Raw genomic sequence first — 8,916 nt, 5'->3', positions numbered from 1 at the left:
TCTCTATCAATCTTATAAAGCCAATAGATTGCCAAAAAAAGAAGGTGCTAAGGTTTCGCTATGCCTTTTAAAAAAGCCTTAGATGCATAGTTGTATGTATTCATGTGCTTTGCAAAACAAAAAAAAAGTCAAGTTGCTACTTGAGGATCTATGAAGACTTGAGTTTAACTGTTGACATGATATATTCAGATCGTTTGGCATTTGGTTGGCAGCCTATTCTGAGAAGCATGGATTTTATTGAACACGCTGTTTGAGCATAGCACTGCTTCTCTATTGTTGTGTTTTCCTTCAGACACAGCCAAGGTCATTTTTATATGTCATTGCCTGTAACTGCAGAAGGGAGGGACATATGTAGGGGTTACCCATCCTAGTTAATGTCTGCTGTACCCAACGTGGCTCAGTTTTCCCTCAAGCTAGAAATGGCACAGCACAAACCTGCTTAAAAACTGCTCACGCTATGAGGGTTTTCCTGGTTTTCCAACGTTTAATCACTCCCTGAAACCCTCCCCTTTTTGTGGGATCCTATTCCAGCTGACCAAGGCGTTTCTTCCAGTTTCTGCAAGGCGTTATGGAGGATCTGGATAGTTCCTTCAGCTGAAAATGTGCTTGATCATTTGTGGTGGTGGTGTTAGGCCGATGAGTCTGAAGCGAGGAGAGGGGCTGTGGCATGCGGAGAAGTCAGCTGGTGGGGCGGGCGCTGGAGGCACTCGGAGGGAAGGTAACGCCGGTTGCTATTTAAATCGGCAGCAGATGTGTCGATATGCCTGTGACGTTCCTCAAGATGGCTCGGGGAGCCTGAAGTTTATAAATGATTCTTCTTCTGACTCCTGCTAATTTTAGCCTTGGAGTGTTTACAAACAGAGCAGCATTTGTCTCTGCTCCTGATCCAGAAGGATTTTAGCCCCATCCCTGTTGGCATATTCCCTAGAGAAAAAACAAAAAGGGATACAAAATAGCGATAGCTATTAAAAGATGCTGAGGGAGCATTCAGATAGGAGGCATGGAAAGCCAAATCTTGTGGCTATAAATAATATATCTGCAGACATCATAGTGTCACCAGAAAGTAGGAAGGATATACACCTAGGAATAATTTTGGAGGAGAGAAATGGGGAACAGGGAGCTGAGCCTAAAAGCACTGCTTTTTGGTGGTGCTCCAAGGCAGTATCTAGCAATGGCTCGGGAAAAGGCCAAAGCAGAATGGCACGACAAGAAATAATCAAGTCGTAGCTACATTTGGCAGCTGTCACCAGCACTGAGCCTGGGTGCAGTCCTGCCTCAACCAAAATGCCAAGTGTTGGTGCATACCAGTTACTGCATACAACATTCCTGATCTGAATGCACTGTTTAGCTACTCCTTTGAAACGAGGCAAGAGCAAAAAGTCAAAAAATTCAATTATGTCAACACAGTTTATATAGAGCTTTAGAGAGAGATTTTAAATACACACCAGCCAGTTTAAAATTCTTTCCTTTTCAGAGCCGTGACCTCCAAATGCAGTTCTTTGAACAGGGAACATCTCCTAAAGTGTTTGTGGTTTTCTACAAAGGATGAGCAGGCAGAATCCTCCTGGGCTGGTGAGGCAAGGACCTGTGCTTGATGACAGTTTGAAGGAGAAAGGCTGTAGCTACATGCTCTGCCTTGAACAAATCCAAATCCCTCAGTTTACCTGAAGTCTGCTTTGTAAAAAAAAAAGTCTCCAGGTCATACAATACTTGACTGTCAGAGCTAAGGCTTTGCTTCTCCTCAAGATCAAGCTAGCAGCTAGACCACTGCCACAGCCGGCCACCTTGTGCTATGGGAATTTAACAGGTCATGAGGATTGAAGCAAATCTATAAAAACTAAAGGGAAAAGTCTTTCTCTTTGCTATGCTTGTGCTCACCCATGGCACTGTGCATGTTATACACATCAAAACCTGATCGACACATGAGAAATACCAGCTGCAATCTGATTAAGACATAAGAGGTTTATGAGGTAGTTACAAGTTCAGCTCGGCTGGAAATGAACGGGAAGCCTCAGAGCCCCACGGCACAGCCATAGTGCCATGACCAGAGGAAACGGGAGAAATGGTGCATAAGTGCTCAGTGTAATATAGACAAGCTTCACCTTCCGATCTTGGGTGAGTGCTGAACCTATCTCATGTCTTAGTGAAGGAAATGCTAGAAAAATTCCATCAGATGCATCTTAAAATTGCTGCAGGTTAAAAAGAACGGAGGTATCTGGGATGAACTTCATAGAGGTTTAAGGGGAAAGACAATTTCAGGCAGAAAAGGAACAGAAAGTAGGAGAGGTGTAATAAGCTCATGACAGAGGAAAGCAATTTATTTGGTGACTATACAATTCTAGTGCTGCTGGGTGTATAGGAGTATGTTCAAATTAACAGAAAACATCTTGCCTTATGCACTGTAGGCTTCTTGCAACACTTTTTTTTTAACATTAGTTTCTTGAACTAATTTAATGTCTTTCCATTTTTCCTTTAAGGATCCACTCTGAACTTAAAGCATAACTGTTTTTTTAGATTTCTTTGAGCCCAGAAAACTGATCATTATATTCCTCTCTCTGTCTCTCAGGCTTGTAAAAATCAAACACTGATTAATTTTTATGACACTTAAGGAAAAAATCAGGCATGAAAAAATGTTATCCTATGATATCATCGCATATGCAAGCCTGCAATAATGTTAGAGCTCTACTTGGCAAGTTTCCTTTCAAATATTGCTGTATGTTCTTTTTCCTGCTGTTGCTCTATTAGCTTTCTGCGTCTGAAATGCTGGTGTAACTCCAGGGAGGGCTCAGATCAATCACACAATGCCCAGCACAGCCCTTGCCTGCCTATTATTGAGGTAGCCCAAAGTTTGTAATGTCAGGTCTCCCATTGCACTGGGACTTCATGTCCATCTGAGTTTACCTCTGGATTTCTGGCAGAGATTTGGCATCATACACTTTTGCCTCCTGAGCCTCTTCCACAAATACTATTTTCTCTCAGCTCGACAAAGGCCAGAGTGACATCAGCCGCTGATGCCAGTTTGCAGCTTGACAGAGTTGAACATCAAAGTTCCTGTTCCAGCTCGACTTCAAAACCTTTCAAGTTTTAAGACTTGACCAAGTAGCAGAAAGAGTTGTAAGGGGAAAGCTGTAATGCGCAGGATGATGGGCTCTGTGAAGAAGTGCATTTTCCTCCTACTTTACACAGTAAAAAGTAGTGAGCAATAGCCATAGCTTGATTTGTGCTTCTTCTTATGTTCATGAGAGGATTGGGACCACCTTCACCCTTTGGCTTGTGCTATGCATAGCAGAAGAACCAGCCCCAGGTCTTACCCCTCTATGCTCTCTATAACAGACCTTTCACCAGCCTTGGAGAAGGAGACTTGGGAAAAACCTGTTCTGACATGAAGGCACCTGGTTTCACTTAGGATACCAAATACTTCCCCCTTTTTTTATCCATTCCACCTGCAAAAGTTTGGCCTGCAGGTGTCTAACAAAAGCTATCGAGTAACAACTTTCTTTAAATTATGTTCCCCAGCATGTCCCCTGGAGAGGAAAAGAACTGCCTGTCATTTCTGAAAGGTCCTAACTTCACCCGCTTTGTGCATGTGTATGCATTCGTGCAGATTTAAGAAGGGCTGGATGAGGTGAAGGTGAAGCATACAGCTGCAGTTCTAGCTGCTCAGCCGGTGTCTTCAGTTTATGGCTGTTCTCACTGGCTTCTGTCTGGCGGCAGTAATATGAAGAGACTTCATACAAAACCTCGCACCTTTTATTTCTAATTTGTGCTTTCGTAGGTAAATTAAGGAATCAGTTCAGGGTCACAAAGCTGAGTTTCTCCATCTGCTTCTCCAGGCTAGTGTGCAGGTAGTGGTTCTACGATACGCCTTAAGCCACACAGTGCTTCAGCCTCTGCTGCCAGCGCTGGCTTTACATAAAAGTGCTAGAAAGCACTCAGGAGCCCTTTACTGCATTCTCCCATTGCGACATTGCCACCTCATACACCTGCAAACCCGTGTCCTTCATGTTACCAAAGTTATTCGGTTTTAGTGTGCTGGTGATAAATGATTATTGGATGTATAGAGGCTCTGGTGTCAGATGCTGCTGGTGCAAAGGTGATGAGATTTCTGGAAGAGTTGCATTCCACCAAACTTGAGGAGAGGGACAACCTCAAAAAAAGGCAGGCTCACAAGCAATCATCTACCAGAGGTAATCTGGGCAGGACTATGAGACAGAAAACTTCTTTTGTAGGTTTACTCAGACTTTCCAGGATTAATAAAAATATTTGTAAACATTTCTGCTAAATGTTGATTGCAAGTGATAAATCATAGATTGTGTTGAATACTCTCAGTGATTCCCATAAATGTATTGCATTTGACATGTGGCGTTTGTGTAAGCACTAGCATCCCCCAAACACTTTTTGACAGAATTCACTCATTTCAGAACTTCACAGTATATTTCAGGATGCCTTTGTTTCAGTAAATCCAGGACTTAAAACGAAGGCCGGCTGTGAGCCTTTAAATGATTTGTTAGCTAAGAGTGAAGCTCTGAGATTGCATGCGAGACATAGTCTTTGTACATTAAACCACTACTTTGTAGGCTTTTCTAGACCTGTAAGAAGAATTTCTTTTTTTTTTTTTTTAAACGTAGACACCAAAACTAATACCACACTCTGTTACAGAAATGCATGCCTTTGTAAACTGTCATCAATCTAGTTTAGCAAAGGTACTGAAATGCAGAGAGAAAGGTCCTCTGAGACTGGTCTGGTTTAGACTGTCAATAATCTGGAAGACTTTGATCTCCAGTGCTAAAGGCCTCACATCTGTGTGGTGCTCTATCCAGCAGCCTTGTTCAGGATTTGCTCTGCAATCTGCGAAGCTTGATCAGCCAGAAGGATCATTGCATAGCAATGGGAGATGCTCCATTTCCCAGGCGCTGAGCACATTCCCCAGCCCAGAGAAGCAATCCAAAGTGCCAGGGTCACAGCACAGAATGCTTGATGTCCATTAATTTTAATTTAAATGATTCGTAGTAAATAGGTGAGAGATTTGCTATGTGAGTATGATTAGTATCCCTTACCACTAGTGTTTGCTTAGGGCTTCTCTGTTTATCAGACTGAATTATTTAGAGAAATTAAACAGCCATCTCCATACTATCCATTAGCTGGAACTCTATTTGCATAAAGCTGTTGGGTTTTGACGATCAAAAAGAGGACAAGCTGTCTGCCAAAAAAAGATCCTCTGTGTAGCGCTTAAGACTGCGCAGGAATAGGAATGGTAAAAATAAGACGGGGACCAAATTAAACATCCATTAGAACAAACATGTGCCTGCGAGAGAATAGGCTGTACTTTGGCCCTCTCTTTAGTATTAATCTTGTCTGTAAATCTTTGTTGTTTTTGTTAAAACACACAACTGGTAGTAAAGAAATTAGTCCTAGCATTCCAGTTAACACAGCGGTGGGCCTGGCAATAAGGAGATGTGCCAAGGATTTATTTGGACTGATTTTATAGGCATCATTAAAAACCAGGGGCAACAAAACATTACACATGGCCACTTAATCATTTACTTACTTTATCATAATGCCATAGATAGCTCTTGATGCCAGTATGAATGTAAAAATATAATTTGAAATGAAGAGTAAGTACTTAGTGAGACTTTTTCACGTCTAGAATCTTAAATTTAAGGCCTAGTGCTGCTCCACCTGAATGCAGGGAGAGTTTTACTTCAGATATAACTGGGAACATACCAGGAACCATCATGACAAAGTTAATTTAAACTTGCTGGACTGTTTTAAAGGCATAATGTAAAATTCCTGCTACATAAAAGAGCAGAATCTGGACCTTTTACAAACAACTGCCTGCAGAAAAGAGAAGATTTCAACTTGAGAAGCCAAAGAACTGAGGAAAAAGGACACTGAGGAGCAATGCTACTACTGTATCTATGCAAGTTCCAGAGTTCCTCAGGGATATATGTCTCTAGATATTTTATGAGGATAGGAAAAGCATGTTCATGACTTGAGTATGGGCTTTACAGACAAACCGTACAGCTATTGGATATTAAGCAGCAATAGTTGTGTTGTATAAAGGCACTTAGAGTTTACAATTTCAGACTGTAAATGATACCCGACTTATCCAAGCCTGTGCCAAGTCAGAACCTTCTGGGAGATGTTTCTGGGGGAATAAATACCCTCAGCAGAGGCACAGCTCGGTGCAGCACGTCAGCTCTGCTGTGCCTGTTTCCAGAGAGCGACCCTGAGCTGCAAGACCCCAAATATGATCTGCTGCGTGCGTGTCTCTGCTGCAAAAGCCTCATGTTTCACTTCACGCTCAGAGCTTGTCAGACCTTGCTGTGCTTGGGGCAATTGTGTTTGTCCCTCTGGGCAGGAGAGTTCAGGAACCATAAAAGGGTACAGATGATGCTTCAACTGTTCGTGCTGCCTTGCTGGCTTGTTTGCCACTCACTTTAGATGACTCCATCAGAACTTCAGGAAGAGCACAAAAGGTGTGTACTTAGAGCAATTTACTATATCTGACTTTAAATCGTGCTTCCCCCCCCCAAAGAGAGTCTTGAATTTAAACCTTTCCAAGCCAGTTAGGTGGATAGGGAACACCTAAATAGCATTTGCACAGGATACATCAGATTTCTTTGTATTAAACATCACTAAGTCATCCTCCTCTGGGTATCTGATCTATCTGGAGGTGCAGAAATTGTGTCTAATTCAGAAACTCGGAGGATGGTGTCAGTGAGAGGTACAAGCTCTGTGTCAGGGCCACATAGAGGAAAGTTTCTGCATAAGCTTGGCTGCAGCATGTAGCTTGTTGTGTATCAGTTCTGTCACCACAGCATCCGGAGGGCTTCTCAGCTTCCAATATTATAGCTGTAAAGCAATGAGGTGACACTTATCCCTGCTATAGTTGGGAAAGTGATGTACAGAGATACTAAGGCTCAGATTCATGTTTAAATATTTGTGTTAGTTAACGAAATTTTGTTGCAAAGCCAGACCTTACGTGATTTACCCCAAATCCAGAGCCACTAGCATCAAGGCAAGGAACTGATGAGGGAATCTGAAGGCATGAGGCAGTGCCCCAGCCCCAAATACCCTCTGCACTAGAATACTTGAGACATCAAGGTAGCTTTAAAAGTAAAGGCTGTGAAAACTGTACATAGAGAGCAATAACCCCTCATGCAAATCTCCCTATATTTTGCATGCATAACACAGTATTTTATTAATTTTAACTGGCACTTCTAAGCCTTGCAAGCTAGTAAGGGGAAAAACTAACTCATTTCAAAGCAGCAGGGTGAGCTCTCTCTGCCCACCAGTAGGTACAGTTCCTCCGCAACAAGCTGAGCTGCTGCCTCCTTCCAACGCTTAGTGTACAGGCTTCATTTGGTCAATGTAATAACGACTCCTGTAAAATTTAACAGATCTCCTGGCAAAGGTGAGAATGGCTAATGAAAGGCGAGTTCACTGTCAGCACTAAGCACAGTGTTTGTCAGTGGCCTCTGGTACTGGAAAGACCTCAGACCAGAAGTGTGAATTGTCTGTAACTCATCAAAGCGCTGCAAGTGCCTTTGAAAATCAGGGTCTAAGTTTTATCCGACAGCTGAAATTTCCTTGCTGGGGCTCACCAAGGCTACTTCTGACAACACTGGCCCAGCTGAACTGCAGAACTCCTCCTTCCTGGCTCCTCCACTTCTGACTCTCCAGTTTCACTGCTCCAAGTTCAAGTGGAGAGAAACACCCAAGCCCAAATTTTTGATCCTCCTGGCAGGTCTTTGAAGTGTTAAAAAAAGAAAATAATGGAAAAAGTTCAAGTGAAACAGCCTTATATTGAGAGCACCCTAAGTCCACTATCATTAGAGGGCTTACTGAATCAGGGAATAATATGACCATTTACATTGGAAAAGTCCTTTAAGATCGTCAGATCCAACCGTAAACCTAACACTGCCAAGTCCACCACTAAACCGTGTCCCTAAGCGCCACACCTGTGTGTCTTTTAAATACCTCCAGGGATGGTGACTCAACCCCTTCCCTGGGCAGCCTGTCTCTGTGAAGCAAAGCTGACCCTGTCAGGACAACTCCTTGGTTCCAGAAACAGAGCAGAGGTGGTTCATGGTGCAGACGAGCAGGCCTGGAATTGCTCTGCTCAAGGACCTGGGGTTCAGTTTTGTACATTCTGCATTTCTTAGGGGAAAGCCATGTAATAAGGACAAGCTTCTTGGTCTTCCGAGCGGCAGTTTTGATCTTGGCTCTTCCATTCTGAGTTTAAACAGCCCCGATTTTCCTAATCACACCTGATCTCCGGTCACCTGTGTGAGGTGGGAATGGGACTTTACCCCAGGCTGTGGTTACCCGGGTGATGGCTCGCCCGGGGCAGGAGGGGGCCGGTCGCCGTAAGCCGATCTGCCTTCAGCTGTCCCCGGCGCCGGGCCGGAGCTACGGGAGGGCGAAGCGGGAGGAATTCGGCTCCGCTAAAAATAGCGGCTGCGCAGCCCAGCGGCTGCTGCCTCTCCCGGAGACCCCGGGAGCTGGGGCTGCGCTTGCGGGCGCGTTGCCTCACCCCCCCGTGGGGGGAGGATAAGCGGAGGAGTACCCAAAGGCCACGGGGAGGGTCGTGCCCTGAGCATCTTGCTTTCCTCCGGGGGGTGCCCAGCTCAGCCTTGTCCCCTGCTGGGCTTGGAGAAGTCCATCGTGTCCCCCCCGTCCAAACAAGACCCTTCAGGGGTGTGTTGGGAGAGTCCGGCTGCCGCACCCGAGGGGCTCCCCCAGGCCCTTCCCAGCACTTTATTTTCGGCGCTACCGAGCAGGGCCAGGCTCCAAGGGGCGCCGGCTGCATCGGGTTTCTCCGTCCGTCCCTCCCTCCCGTCCTGCGCGGCCCGCGGCGGGCAGAGGATGGGTGGCCGCGCCCCGCGCTCCCTCCCCCGACGGCGGCCCCGG

At 44.9% G+C, this 8,916-nt stretch overlaps 1 protein-coding gene across 1 annotated transcript in view; it reads left to right on the top strand.

The window, feature by feature from the left end:
- Positions 1-2,033: 2,033 nt before the first annotated feature.
- Positions 2,034-8,916, top strand: part of FGF13 (fibroblast growth factor 13) — a 260,995-nt gene continuing 254,112 nt past the window's right edge. The window contains exon 1 of the mRNA XM_026848686.1: positions 2,034-2,115. The gene's annotated coding sequence lies outside the window, so the exon portion shown is untranslated. The remainder of the gene's footprint in view (positions 2,116-8,916) is intronic.

This window comes from Athene cunicularia, assembly GCF_003259725.1.
Source record: "Athene cunicularia isolate RWA chromosome 4 unlocalized genomic scaffold, athCun1 chr4_part3, whole genome shotgun sequence".
NCBI classification, from domain to species: domain Eukaryota; kingdom Metazoa; phylum Chordata; class Aves; order Strigiformes; family Strigidae; genus Athene; species Athene cunicularia.
This window is presented reverse-complemented; position numbering and strand designations above follow the sequence as displayed.